This window comes from Mastigoproctus giganteus, chromosome 12 (assembly GCF_048544385.1).
Source record: "Mastigoproctus giganteus isolate SK-2022 chromosome 12, ASM4854438v1, whole genome shotgun sequence".
NCBI classification, from domain to species: Eukaryota; Metazoa; Arthropoda; class Arachnida; order Uropygi; family Thelyphonidae; genus Mastigoproctus; species Mastigoproctus giganteus.
Genome location: NC_143586.1, coordinates 149,028,765 through 149,044,141, shown reverse-complemented (window position 1 = coordinate 149,044,141; position 15,377 = coordinate 149,028,765).

Genomic DNA, 15,377 nt, shown 5'->3' with positions numbered 1-15,377 from the left:
AAATAAATAAATCGACCTCTTGTTAATGAGCAAGCAGTCAAAAAAAAAGTGTCATATCACAATCATCTAGCACTGACGCCAACGAAACCAAAAGTCATTTCATCAAGATATGTTTCTTGCTAATTCCCACCCTACGTGCAGCAATAATATGGTCCTCCATAGTCACTTCTCTTTGGGATCGATTACTGGTTCCTGAGGTGAGTCATAATGATCGCAAAATTACAACTAACAATCTCTCGGTCATCAATTGAAATAAACCCATGCTAAAATTATTACTGGACGCTAACGTTATTATTGGACGTATCGACGCTACCATCCTTTGTGGGAATGATAACCACCCAACACAGGAATGAAACAGTTTGTGAAATGAAGAATAAAAAGTGCAGTTTTGAAGAAAGACTTATTAACCATAATTGCTTGGAGCATATGTAACCCCAAAATACATTTGACCTCATTAACAAACTGAACGTTGACCAAGCAAGGTATTATAACAACAAGACAAACGGAAAGAAGTCCGAAAATATTTTAAAAATTGTAGAGATCTAATGAAGTAACAAACTGGAGACTTTCCAACCCTCTTCTGAAAACATAAGCATTAAAGGAGAAATATTTCACTCCATAACTTCCCTGCCATGGAAGTAGGCTTCGCCACACTGCAGATCCTATTTTCCTTCCATCGTTTATAAACCCAGAGTTTCATTCTGTCGATCTACCCAGGACATCATGACATCAAGGCTTTCTACCTTGTCAACTTAATACTACTTTGGATTCCACTCAAAACTTCCAAGGTCAAAACTTATCTCTTAACGGAATTCATGATAAGGAAAATTTCCACACAATTCCGGTTTCGTCACGATTTTACTTCACTACGAACCTTGTTTAAAATTAAAGTATTTATGTATTGCTACGATTTAAATCCTAAGAACTTTTCGTAATGTAGTAAATATAGCTAACAGATATAGAGGATATTTGATCTATGCATCCTCAAGGAAGGGTATTTTTATGATAAATGCCAATTACTGGGTACCATGCCTGGAATCAAGAATAACCATTAATGTTTGGAATAAAGAATCTGTGATTATGAGTTACATTAAATTATCAGATTTGAATCTCGCTTTTCTCGCTAAAGACTGTTCAGGGTTGTTTGTTAATAAATAAACAGATATAATAATGATTATTATTTATTCTTGGAACATTTTCAGATATCAGAACATTTTTCATCTGATTACAAAATAAAATTTATTTTAGGAAACAAACAGAACGCTTCAAAGAGTCTTTCCAATTTCCTTCTAGCGTACAAAATAAAGTTCGCTAAAAGGTAACAAAGTTTTCCTTTCTTTGGGAGACTGCACACTTTCATGAGCGAAGAAAATATTTAAATTTTACAAGGTAGCGTAAAATGCGCTGCTGCCACTTTCGTCAAACATAAGCATTCCCCTTGGTTGCCGCAAATTCACCAGAAGTAATTTTCTTCCCTTACGCCATCGGAGTACATAGTAAAAGTTCAGGCTCTTGCTTCACTGCCCCTGTTTCTCAAGTGGATATTCCTACAGACTGCACGTGCCCTCATCAATCTCAGGTAAATAGCTAGTTGGATGTCGGGAAATTTATTCAATGAAGGCCAACACACGTTTGAACATGACAAATACACTGGCAACCTAAATTATTTCAGAATAAAGCCGAAGTAATTGAGGACATTCTCACTTTGGGAACACTAACAAATTGATACACCCACAATCCTTAAATTAAATTTTTTTGGGCAGAATTTTACACATGTTTTTACCTTTTTGGGAATTCATCTTGTAATTAATCTTAAATTTATAAAAACACTGAACCCGACGAGATAAACAGTAAAATAAGTGCACTGGCTCCTAAGTATAATACAGAGACGAGACAATAAGTTGCAAATCAGCAAACTTCCTTGTCCTAACTGGACGATGTTTCGCATCTTCTTTGAGTTCCATTAAAACCAAGTACAGCGCCTTAATTAAAAACTAGATCTGCGTCTAGGTGACTTGTGGCTTGTAGATTCAAGACTGTGGTAACCAATATCCTGCAGCGTCCTGCGTACTGTAATAGGGCGCAAGACGCTGCTTTTTTCACCCAATGTACTGAAGTACTCCCACCGCCGGATGGAGAAATACCAGAGTTTGAATCTCATCAATGACGGGAGGAATTTTTATTTTTCCCAACGTATTTAAGTCAATCGGTCTCAGGCAACGATACATGGTTCTTTCTCATAGAAACTCGTGTTTTTCGCCCAGTAAACACCAAATCGATCACAGAATACACGCAATTTACAGATGAACAGGGTAATATGGCCCTACTTTCTGGTGCGCCTGAAAAACCCTATGACAGAAACAATACAACTGCCATTAATGTTAAGTGTTTCCGCGCATATTATTTTTTTCCCCCATAAATAAAGGTAATTATTTTTCTATAATTAAAGGTTATCTATAAATATGGTGTCTGTCTGGATAAATGTAAGGGCAGCGTAAACACCTTTAAGGAGAAAGTAAAATGAATGACGATCGAGTCCAAAACTAGGGGCCATAAATTTAGATTACGGGGAAAAAAAAAGTTTAAAATAAATTGTACGAAATTTTTTTAGCTACGTCACCAAAATAAGTTTCCTCTATGAGTGATTGAGACTGACAGCTTGGACGAAATTCAACGGTCAGCTGGATAGGCGCACATACGTGAAGAATGGATCAAAAAATAGAGAGATAGGTTATTTTATTATTATTATTTACATATATTTTTGGTTGGTGCAGCAAAAGTCTCGGACTGCTATGCGCCATATGGCTAATACTATTACTATAAACGCAGGAACAACACTAATGCCATAGCCTACTTGAATGTTGCCAACGAACGAAGTTTATCCTTCAGGTATCAGTTACTTCCAGCAACATAATGAGCTATTTAAAAATTGCACGGACCGTTCGGAACAGTTCCAAGTGAATGAGGGTGAATTTACCATACTTCATCTGTATGCCCTTGGAAAGGCCCATAAAAATTCCTCCCATCATCGACGGGAGGAATTTTTATGGGCCTTTTTCAAAAAGGTGGATGAATTAGTCAGTCTTAGGAGAGGGCAACATGTTTTTTTCTCCAAGAAACTAGAGTTTTTTGTCCAGCAAACATCGACCTTAGAGCACACGCAATTTGAAGACAATATAGACGGGGAAATATGGCCTTAATCGCTGATGCTTCTCAAACCCTGCTAAAACAGCAACAACTGTCTGCCCACTTAGGGAGTCAACCCGATTGAGCAATCATGAGAGAAGCTAGCGCCAGCTGTTCGCAGCAGAGCTTCATAGCCATCTGATTTGATACAAAAACGAGATGCGATGAGTGTTTCGCTAAATAGTCTTTATTATTGCCTATGTGTTCCTATGAAAGGTAATTCAATTGTGATCACTAGTGTTAAAATCACTACCGCCTTCCAATTTATCATCGTTTTCCATATTGACACAAAAATAAAATAAATTTTCTGTTTATACTCCGGGACGACCAAACGGTCAGAGGAGTTAACAAGATAGACAGAATACAAGAAACAGCACCGTATTCAGCAGTCACGGGCTTGAACCCCGGTCACTCAAGGCACGTGTACTTATGCACCCGCGCGCCTGACCACTAGGCTACGGCGGCCTTCTCAGGTTATAATGATGAATGACTGACTATGCACAGTAGAAAGGATTGGAATATGTCCCAGTATATTAACTACTCTTAAGCCAGAGGTAGAAAAAATCCTTTAAGAATAATACCTATTTCATCAGAACTCTCTCCGTTCCATAGCAGAGAGTTGGCATTGGAATCTATGGCCTATGTGTTCTGTTATATGTATGTTCCTATGATGAAGAAGGAAAGATTTTGCTCGACTCAGTAGTTTCCCATTCAGTCTTTGTCCTTTATCTAATTGGTGAAATTTGCACAAGGGTTGATATCCATTCACATCTCACATGATAAGAAAGGGGTTGGTAGATGAACAGTTAACGTTGAATTTCTTGAATTCAGTGAGACCAGCTTTATTGTTAACTGGATCGATATTCGTAACCCTACCGGTTCTAGAGTCATTTGCAAGCGATGATGTTGAGAGGGAACATGGGAATCAATTAAAATTGCGACTGCGCCATGAGCACCATTAGAGCAGAAGTCTTATCGGTGAATTCTGTAATGTTTTATTTTTACTTATTTTCTTCTTGTAGGCAGATTTATGCTGAATTGTATTTATCAAATCAGATAACGAATATCATGGCCGTTACTGCGGAAACCCCTAAAATTCCACTTGCCACTGCGCGCATTACAAGGGTTAGATATCGTATCATGTTACTGAGACACAGTGTGCTTGTGTCGATCGAATTTCGTTTTCTCTTTTGTTTGAGAAAAATGTACATCTGTCAATATCATACTCAGTGTCCCTCCAAGATTAGTTCTTCTAGCTTTCTTTGCCACCTATATCCATATGATCATGGCAAGATTGTTTCTTCTATTTTAGTTGATATTCAAGCTTCCTTGATCGACCGTAGTAGTAGTTTTCTGACTCGGCTGTTCTGAGATTCCTACACAACTTTTGTAATGGCAATAGTAATTTAATAGAAATAAAGTTTGTTTTGATTTTATTGGCGCATTAGCTACTAAGGCTATAATGCGCCAAGAACAGGATATATAAAAAAAATTTTAAACTTTCAGTGACCTAATTAGTTAGGTCACTATGTCAAAAGGTATAACCAATGTATAAAAGAAAAATGTAAATTTTATATACGAGTAAAAATGTTTATTGATTTTAAAAAGCTAAAAACAGCAGACATTGTCATTGTCGGATAAAATCTGACTGAATTTATACGGCTCAGTCAGATGATTAAAAGCGGTAAGACGGATATTACCAAAATCTGGACAATCAATTAAAATGTGTCTGATAGTTAAAATTGTGCCACAGGACTCGCACTTAGGAGGGTATCAGCCATCAGCAAAAATGAATGTGTCAAATGACTATGTCCTATGCGAGTCCGGGCAAGAACAACTTCCTCCTTAAGATTCCTGCGCAGACTAGACTGCCACGGTTCAATTACAGGCTTTATACAATATAGTTTATTCCCAGTCTGTCTATTCCACGAGTCCTGCCATTTGGAGTGTATCTTCTCCTGTATTATTTGCCTGTAGTCTGTATAGGGGACTGATAGGCAGCGGTTATTATTGGGAATTGCTGATTTGGCTGCGGTGTCAGCAAATCATTTCCCCTAATCCCAATGTGGCTGGGAATCCAGCAGAAGCGGATATCATATTCACGTTCCCGGAGGAAGTGAATCTTCTGCTGAATGCTAGACAGAACTGGATGAGAATTATATCTCACAGTTATTAAAGCCTGTAAAACGCTGAGAGAATCAGAATATAAAAAGAACCGTTGGTATTGGCATTTCTAATGTGATCCAAGACTAACTCTATAGTATGCAGCTCTGCAGTAAATATGCTGCATTCAGAGGGAATCTGCTCCGATGTAGTGCTGTCTGTAAAGACAGCGGCAGATCCCACATATGATTCCGACTTCGAACCGTCTGTGTAAACTGGCGCGAAGTCAGAATGTTCAGCTCGGTGTGCTGAATAAAGCTGCAGGTAGACTGATGATGGAGTGTCCGACTTTCCCCAATTTCTAAGGGATAAGTCACATGCCGGGACATGAGCATGCCAGGGTGGAAGGGGTTGATTTGGTGTTTGGGCAACCTTGTCTACCTTGATGTTAACTTCTCTGAGTAGCTCTTGCAGACGAATACCAAAAGGACGATTGCCAGTCTTACGGGTGTTGTACAAATTTTCCCATCGTGGCTCAAAAACGAATGGCCACGTAGGATGGTCTGGCAGGGATTTCAGTTTTAAGGCGTACATTAGAGACAACTGGTTACGTCGAAGCGATAACGGTGGTTCGTTTGCTTCGGCGTATAAGCTCTGGACAGGAGAGGTTCGAAATGCTCCAGTAGTGATACAGAAAGCCTGATGATGGACAGGATCCAGCCATCGAAGTACACTGTCTCTGGCCGAATTGTATACCAGGGACCCGTAATCTAGTCTGGATCGTACAAGTGCACGATAGATGCGTAATAGGATGCATCGATCCGCACTCCAAAATTTTGAGGAAAGAGAGCGCAGAATATTCAGCCCTCTTGTGCACTTTGTGCAGAGTGGACGGATGTGACCGGAAAGGTCAGTTTTTTATCGAATACGAGTCCCAAGAATTTTGTGTCCGCTGCTACTGGAATAGCATTTTGTCCGCGCCTTAATTCAGGTTCAGGATGAAGGTTACGCTTACGACAAAAGTGTACGCAAACGGTCTTCTCCGGCGAGAACCTGAAGCCATTAGCAAGTTCCCAGGAGTTGAGGCGATCAATGGATTTCTGCAGTTGTTTTTCAATAACCCTCATGTTGTATGACTGACAAAATATGCTAAAGTCATCAACATAGAGGGCTCTGTTTACAGTTGGAGGAAGTTGTTCTGTGATGGAATTTACTTTGATGGCAAAAAGGGTGACACTTAATACTGATCCTTGTGGTACTCCCTCCTCTTGGCTGAAGGAACGAGAGAGTGAGGATCCCACACGAACTTGGAAAGATCGATTGGCTAAAAAGTTTTTAATAAAAATGGGGAGTTGCCCCCTAAGACCAAGGCTATGCAGATCTTTTAAGATGCCAAATCTCCAAGTTGTGTCATACGCTTTCTCCATATCAAAGAACACCGACACCAAGTGTTCGCGTTTTAGGAAAGCATCCCGGATAGACGCTCTTCGACTTAAAATTAAGTGCTTGTTTTTCCAGTTTATGTTTCAGGACCACGAACTCTGGGGAATACGAAGATGTTGCAGAGATGTTTCCCCAGAAATAAAGTACATATATATTTTCTCTTTTCCAATTTTCATGTCCTCGCGGGTAGAACAGTGGTTAAAATCACCGCCCTCCGCATATCAGGTAGATAAGGATTGGGTTTGCATTCCATCAATGACGTGAGGAACTTTTATGGGCCTTTTCGCCCCGTTGCGGAAGTAGTCGGTCTCAGGAAGCAAGGGCAGCAAGGTTTTTCACATTCATGTTTTAGTTCTAGGAAGCTTCCTTCCCAGAACTAAAACATGAATGTGAAAAGTTCCAAGAGAAACTTTTAAAATTATAAAAGCCATACTTGCGTTTGGACACTTGAGAATCGAACTAGAAATCGCCTTATCGTAATTACATGTTGCTGAGGGTCACGAATTGGAGAAAACATGAAATGGAGTACTAATAAACAAGCTTTGTCTTTAGATGAGAATGCAAGAGAACCATAGAAGTGGAAATACTGACGGACAAAAGCTGCGGCCAAAAGATTTGGCAAAGGAATTGAAGAACCCGCTTTCATTTGGGCAAGAAGCAAGTTTTCTGTACAGCCTTTTCCAAATCAAGTTTTGATTTATAACTTCTTTGCAAATGTCGCTAGCTTTTGTGTAGACCGAAAAGCAGCTCAAAATTTTGATACAAGCCAATTGCTCTATTTTGTATTCTAGATTGAAAAATCATTTTTCATTAAGGCAAAGTTCAGTGCTGAATAAGAAATAAATGATCGCACCTTCACGAGGAATAAATTCCCTGACAATGTGAGCAAATGTGGTTCCGTGGGTCTATTCGGCAGCTTCTGTCTTTTTTTTTTTTTTTTAAATGTGTTCGAAATTTTCCCATAACAGCGGTGGTAATTAGTTTTCTGGTTGGTGAATAAAAACTTGAAGTACCCTCCATCAGCTGGAAGCTGTTTCAGGTTTGTGTCATGTACCCTATTCGCACAATAACATTTTAGTTTTGTAAAGGAGGCTGTGGATGCGTAACCCCCCCCCCCCCCCACTGAAGTGCACAATTCGGCACTTTTAGAAGCGAAAGACATTACCAGAAAGAATAGACACGATCAAAAGGGATAAGTTGTTTGTGACTTCTTCACAATCCCTCTGATTGTTCACGCTTGTCACTTTATCGATTTTCTCCACAGCAGAACTCCGCTGAACTGCAGATACCGTTTGGTATATTGTAACCGTCAGTGGGAACCGAAATGCTTGACCTCCTTACAACTGAGAACTCATGATGTCAGTAATAAACCGAAATGCTATTTTAGGCTCCCCTCACTTAAATCTGTTAGTGGAGGAACGTGTTCGAAAGGAACCCTGGTTTTCCTTTACTGCCATAAACACTCTTAAAGTATTTCATTCAGTGGTTCGTACTTTGCAAAGGTGAAATGCGAATCCATTACCTTTGTAATACAAATATTTGCAATATTATATAGTAGGCCGGTCCTTCATACCATGTTCAGCCGCGAGTCCTCTAACAGAACGGTATCCATGAGATCAGCAACAACATAAATCACATTTGAAATTTTACAGGATACTCATAAAACTGCTTTTCTTTAATGTAGCCATTAAAAATTATTTTTTTTTTTTTTTTTTTGTTTCCATTAATGGGTACTAACTTTTAAAACACAATGAAATGTATTTTAAAGTATCGGAAGTTATTTTTGAAAACAAAAATCAAAAAACAAAACTAAGTTAAGTCAGCTGTTATATTTTCAACTCGGGAAATTAAAAAAAATAAAGTGAAAAATATGAAACATTTTATTTTTTGATACACAGTGAAATTAGCGGTATTTTTTTCAAAAACGTTTGAATGATTTTAATGAACTTCGTTTTTTTCCTTTTGTGTTGGGACTTTTCCATCAGGTAATGCTGGCCTGATCACTCGGCTCCGGACTCTATAGTAGAGTGGTCCAGAGTAGGAGTGCAGTAGCACACTCTCTTTGCGTACACCGAGGTTCAAGCCCCCGATTGCTAAATACGGTCGATTTGCCAACCCGCACTGTACCAGCGTGGCAGATTATGGTTCATTTCCCTCAACATGAATTGTTGAGGAGGCGTCCATCCTACAGTGGATTGATAATGGCGGCAGTTTACCTTTACATGCTTGGTTTCTTGTTAATTTGAACGTTAGTATGAAGTTACCTTTACGTGGCTGGAGAACTTTGAAACTGAAGAATTCAGCCCATCTATATACTCATGGGCAGAATAATACCGTTTAATGATGAGTCATATGAAAAAGACATTAAGCGTAACAGTGCCAGAGTTTTTTAAAGATGTTTAGGCACATTTTTTTTCCCCAAGAACTCAATGGCAAGACTGGACCCCACCAACACCGCGTAGTAACTCTGTTATGCGTACAGTTCACTGTAACGGCCAGAATGTGTAAGTGTAGGGCTTATGAAGTGTAGTTTTGGGTTATGTTGTTCTTCTGGCCGTTTTAAGCAGTGGGATCTCAATAGGGACCACGCTGGTAAACATCTGCCCGTCACTCACCACCCTGGAGGTAGACCAGGCAGCAGAGGAGATGCAGTGATACTCTGGCAGGTTTCAACATTGGGTTTTTCAATAAGCTGCTCATCCAGAGTTGTTCCCTTGTGGGCAGTGTGTGTTATGTGCGTGTTACTGTAATTGGCGATATTTGTTTCTTTGCTTCAAGATAGGTAACTTTACACTCGCTTTTAAACTTCTGAATCTTTTTTTTTTTTTTTTTTTTTTATCTTTTCCATGTTTCACAGTTTTTGGAACAAGCGGAGTGATCGCCTCTACAGTTTGGCACTATAAAGACAGTGCAGAACATTCAGCATGGACATGATCTTTACATCAACACGAAGCAGTACGCAGTCCCTCGAAATGCTGCCGATGAATGCCCAAATATATACAGCTCAGATATCCACCTTTACAGAAGTTGGCGAATTTGAACGTTAGTATGATGTTTCTTGTTGGAGGTAAATTGTGATTCACTTGACCTGAAATCGGCGCCTCCGTAGCCAGGTGGGAAGGAGCAGCAGTGCGTAGCATATGCTTCTTGATTAGACCGGGGTTCGAGCCCGTCACCACCAAATACGGAGGATGTGGAAAGGTCAGGGAATGACCACCGCATATTCCGGAGCAATATGGCCTTAGTTGCTAATGCTCCTAAAAACCAAATAACAAACAAACTTGACCTGAAATACGTTTTAATCTGAGAGTTCCTGTTTAATTTCTTCATCAGATACATGTAGAAGATCCCATTCTCTAATGATTCCTTTTGAGTTTAAGGTGGTATGAGGGGACACTTGAATGAGAGTTCCTCCAACTGTTTTCAATTTAAGCAATCGATCAGAGTGCTTGTGTTGTTTCAACAATCAAGTCACTTGAGTTTAGTCGGCAAACCATTTTCGGTGAGCCAGCAGCAATATCTAAACATTTCTGGATCAGACAAGAAGAGAGCTTACTGACTGGCTGATCAATCAATGAATGTATTATAAGGAATTAAGGTCAGATATTCTGGTCTGTACCCTTCTTTTGTCTTTTAGCATAGGAAGGTTTCTGATTTCCTGCTCTCTATAATGTCATGGGACGTTGATCCCTCAATAGTCAATATTCGTATAGTCCATATTTGCTCCTTTCAGCGCTTAGTAGATCAAATTTTCTGCCAATGTTTCCGGTCCCTCCACGGGCATGCAGAAGTAGTGGCTGGTGTTAGAAACAAAACTATTAGAAATAATGAAAGGTGACTTTCTTTTCTTTACTTCTACGAAAACGTTTGTAAAAAGGGCTGGTATTAAATAAATAAATAGATTTCTTAAAGACAGGAACGTAAAAGATTTATTAGCTTGTTGTAAATCGCAGTGAAATAGCTTACTCACAATCACTTAGCAACACTATTACCTGCTCTTGGAGCGGTCAAATGCGATTCTGGCTGAGTCAGTGAAGAGAGCAGTGACATCATTACCCAGCGTAAGGATGATGTGGGTACGCTGTTGTGTTCGAGTACACATTTTCAAGGGGATAAGGTCATGTAAACCTAGGAGATTGTTCAATGATGTGTTGCATCCGAATAACAGCTCCATGGACGAGATAACTATTTAGGATTTGATGTCAAGAATACTATAAATCCCCCATAACGATGTTGTCCGAATTACAAGGGTAGTGAACATTGAGAATAGTACAAAATCTATCAGTGGCGCTCAAATTAGGAAAATTTGAGTGAAGGAAATTCGGTCTTCGGAGCGCACATTAAAAGTTTGTAGGATAAAGGAATGCAAAGGCAGTCAGGTGATAATGGAGGTCGGTACTAGTAGAGCCATTGATCTATTGAAATCAAGTAATAAATTGAAGAGTTTGGGACTTTTCGGCGAAGAGATCTTTGAAACCGCCACTCTGTATTGTTGTTTCTGAAGTTGCTCCAGATTTATCAGAAGAAATTATATGAGCGGATTTAAAGGAGTGTGGGCGGAGTAGAGGAGGAGTTTGCTAAGGAATGTAGTGTTTGTTTTTCAAGGGTTGGCAGACGTGATCAGAGAAATTAGGTATTGAATATAAGCTTCAGGATCAGGAACTACCCGAGGGTCATATGATTTTGTTTTGTTGTCAAAGTTAAGTTTAAGAGATACGTACAGGTCTGGAGGCCTCATTTTAGGAAGGATGTAGAGTTGCTTGAGCGTGTACAGAGAAGGGCAACAAGAATGGTCAGGGAAACAAAGGGGTTGCAGAGGAAACCCCTAAGTTCTCTTACCAATAAAGGCTTAAGTTCTGCAAATTTCAGCGGTTGGGGTACCTGCAAGGTGACTTGATTGAGGTGTATAAGGCTTTAAATGGGTTCAGCACGCTGAATTCTGATGGGATTCTTCCGCTTGCTCAGATTACCAACCTGTGGGGGCATAGATTCATATTGAGGAAAGACAGTTGTAGAATAGATGTGCAGAAATTTTCCTTTAGCCAGCGGGTGGTTAATTACTGGAACAAACTTCCATCTTTCGTTGTGGAAGTTGATAGCTTAAATAAATTCAAGGAGGAACTGGACAAACGAACACACTTTGAGGGAATGGAGGTGTGAAATAGGTGTTTTTTTGTTTTTTTTGCTGATGCTACATAAGCTCATAACGCTTGCTTTCTTGCATCAACGTGCCCCCATTACTACTACTTGACTATCATGTGCTACGGATGTCTCCATTATAGACATAATACTGGACGCTGTTATGCGAATGAAATAGTTTATTTCACTGTGCAAAATGAGGACATTCCTACCATGTCTTTATATAAGGATATGAAACAGACTTGTGCTAATGTAGTGATAGGTCGTCCGTCGATGCAGTCTGTTCTCAGTATGTCGTGTCCGTTGTTTCAGTCTGCGCTTCAATTGAGTAGAATTAGAACAAAAACTGTTTAGTGTTCTTCAATACGTTCTCTCACTATGCAAACAGAGGATATTCTTACCATCATTGTTTATATAAGGATATGAGACCAACTTGTGCTAATAGTCTGCTGATGCATTCTGTTCGCAGTACGTCATGTCCGTCGCTTCTGCGCTTTAATTGTTGTTGTTCTTACTGAATTTTAGAAGCATCGGCAACTAAGGACATATTGCTCCGTGTATAGTGTCTGTAAATTGCGCGTGCTCTTAGGTCGATTTTCTGTTTGCTAGACGAAAAATCCGAGTTTCCAGGAGAAAAACCATGCTACCATTGCCTGAGACCTACTAATTCAGCCACGTTGTAAAAAATATCCATAAAAATTCCTCCCTCATCTATGGGATTCGAACTCGTCTTTTCCACCCGATGTGGGTAGGTCGACGATCCAACAAACTGTGCTACCCAAGAGGATGCATTTTAATTGAGTAGAACTAGAAGAGAGCTGTTTGGTGTTCTCTAATCCGTACAATGGACGCCTTACTGTTGCTAATTGAGCTTCTACTGAAATTGCGACAAGCATGGCAGTACACAAAAATTGATAGTTTGGATCATCCCAAAGATCAACTTTGTCTAAGCCTAACGATGCCAACCGTTCCTTGCGAGTTCAGGGTAGGCGAATCCGTGTACCTCCCGTCTACGCACTCTGCAATAGCTCATGGCGCAGCCTCGTTGAGGACATTGTGGAAAACAAACAACGTGAACCGCGGAGATGTCTGCTTTGTTCCATAAAAAGTGCACCGTTCTCTTTTCTCTATCACTCACCGTGTGGAGGTAGGCAAGGCAGTAGAGGAGAGGCAATGATATTCTGGCAGATTTAAACATTGGGTTTTTCAATACTCTGCTGTAAGAAAATATTTTACAACGCAATCATTACATTGCAATGACTTAACTGAAACAGGCGATTTTCTTCCATCTCATTGTGATGCAACGATTCCCGTGTAGTGTTTTCTTTATTTTGTGCTGCTCCAACCATCATACTGAGCGTCCCATAGTGATATGGATTGGTTCACTTATTATTTTCTTCACTTGATCTACAATGTCTACTCGTGATGCAGTGGTTCAAGATGGGCTGTTCGCTCCTCTTTCTGTATGATACCAACTATTAATCTCAAAGCATCTCTTTGCGATACAATGACTTAAATGCAACCTGCGGTCTTATAAGGAATTCACATATCAGAATAGGAACACTTTTCTATTTCTCTTTCGGTATTATTAGTACGCAGATAGCAGATCTCTGGTCCGTCTCCAAGTGCCAGGGATTTTAACCAGTTAGCGGCAGTATGTATCACATTTTTGTTTATATTGTATGTATTAACAAATTATTTGAACGGTATTTAATACACGTAGCGAGGTTGCCATGAAAGCTGGCTGGATATCGCTTTACCCTAATATCTGACAACGGTTTGATTCTAATGCGTTATCTCTTCTTGCTAATTCTTACTTAATGTATCTGGTCGAGCTCTCAAAGCAATATGAATTAGGCTGAAATAGGCCATGTCAGCAAACAACGGAACAAAGGGTGATGTAATTTTATTCTGAGTTTCAGGAGAACCTGTCTCGCTTGTTTTAATGGAATTTGCAAGCCACGTCGTCAGCACCTGTCTTTTAACAACTCTTTTTTCTAGTTTCCCCTCCAACTTTATTAAGTGGTCGTAATTGATTGCCTAAGTTCTCTTACTTACAGTGATAGAAGTTTTTGCTTTTTATCCGCACAATGTATTCAATTAAGAAATTACGAAAACTGAATTCTCAGAGCTGATGTTTCAGTTATTTCTTTAGTAAATAAATTCCACCAATTACTTTGAGGACTAATTAAAATTCGTATAAAGGGGCTAATTTGAAAAACGTGGATTTAAAACTTAATATTCGTTAATTTAATGAATAATTGTAGGTTAACATCTATAGGAATTCGAAGCCACCGAAAGAGCATTCCCAAACGTATTATAGGGGTAAAGGAAACTTGCCTTTTATTAAAATAAAAGTAGAATATAAGAAATTATATCTTCGATATGTTATATTAAAGTTGAAACTGTCGCTTTCTGAAATATCTTATAACGGCCCCCGCCATAAGTTGGAGAAGGCCCTAATTGTTTTTATCAGTAATGATAAAGACAGAATTTCAATTCTCTTCTTATCTCACAAGCAATTTATATCCTGCAGTGTAAATTTCAGTATAGCAACTTCTGTATATTAAAATAGAAATGTTTCCTCTGCAATCAATGCAATTAGTTTTATAAAAATAAACTGTTCCATCTGCTCTAGCAGTTTTCCATAAGTGTTATTCAGAAACATAGTAGCATCAATAGGACGAACAAAGACCATAAAGAAGAATACAGGCAATGTTCAACTAGTTCTCGTGGCGCTTCGACTAAACCTAGCTTTTAGTCTTCGCACTCAGACTAAAAGCTAGGTTGAACAAACCTGGCTAATTCTGAGTATAACAGCAACATTGCATTTCCCGTGCATAAGATGTACAGCACTGAATCTGTTTTCACTTAGGAGTAATTAAAACTGAAATCAGTATCACTTTCTTGAATACAAAATACAGTTTTTGCAATAATTGTGTAATTCTAATTCAATAATGAGTGTAGACCCTCACCATCCTCGTATTCACCGAAATTAAAGTATTCTTCATCCCATTTCAACGGATAGCACCATATCTTAATATTAGTTGAGATATGGTTTCATCCACCGACAAAGAATGAAGAATTTAATAACTTTAGTTGAGCTAATCAATAGCTGTAATTAGTTTAATTTATTTATAATAAATACTCCCAGGATTATTCAATAGCTCTAACTTCTGCTAATGGTTTCAGCGTCGCAGATTTGTAACTGCTGTTTTTTCCAGGACTAATTTTAGTACCATGAGAAGGGGCTTAAGGATAATATTGGTGTACGTTATCCTTGGGCTAAATTAAATTCCGTTAATTAGCCCCTCGGTCACGAGTTCCTACAATGCAGAGAGGCAACAGCTCCAGACAAGCCAGTGGTTGCAGGTTTGTCCAAAAGGCATTCTGGACAAAGTGCCGGACCAGCGTGGCCGTATAGAGAAGTACCATCTATACAGTACAGAAAACATGCTGAGCTTGCCCAGGGATAACTGATGCAACAGCTATAGGGGCTTACAGTA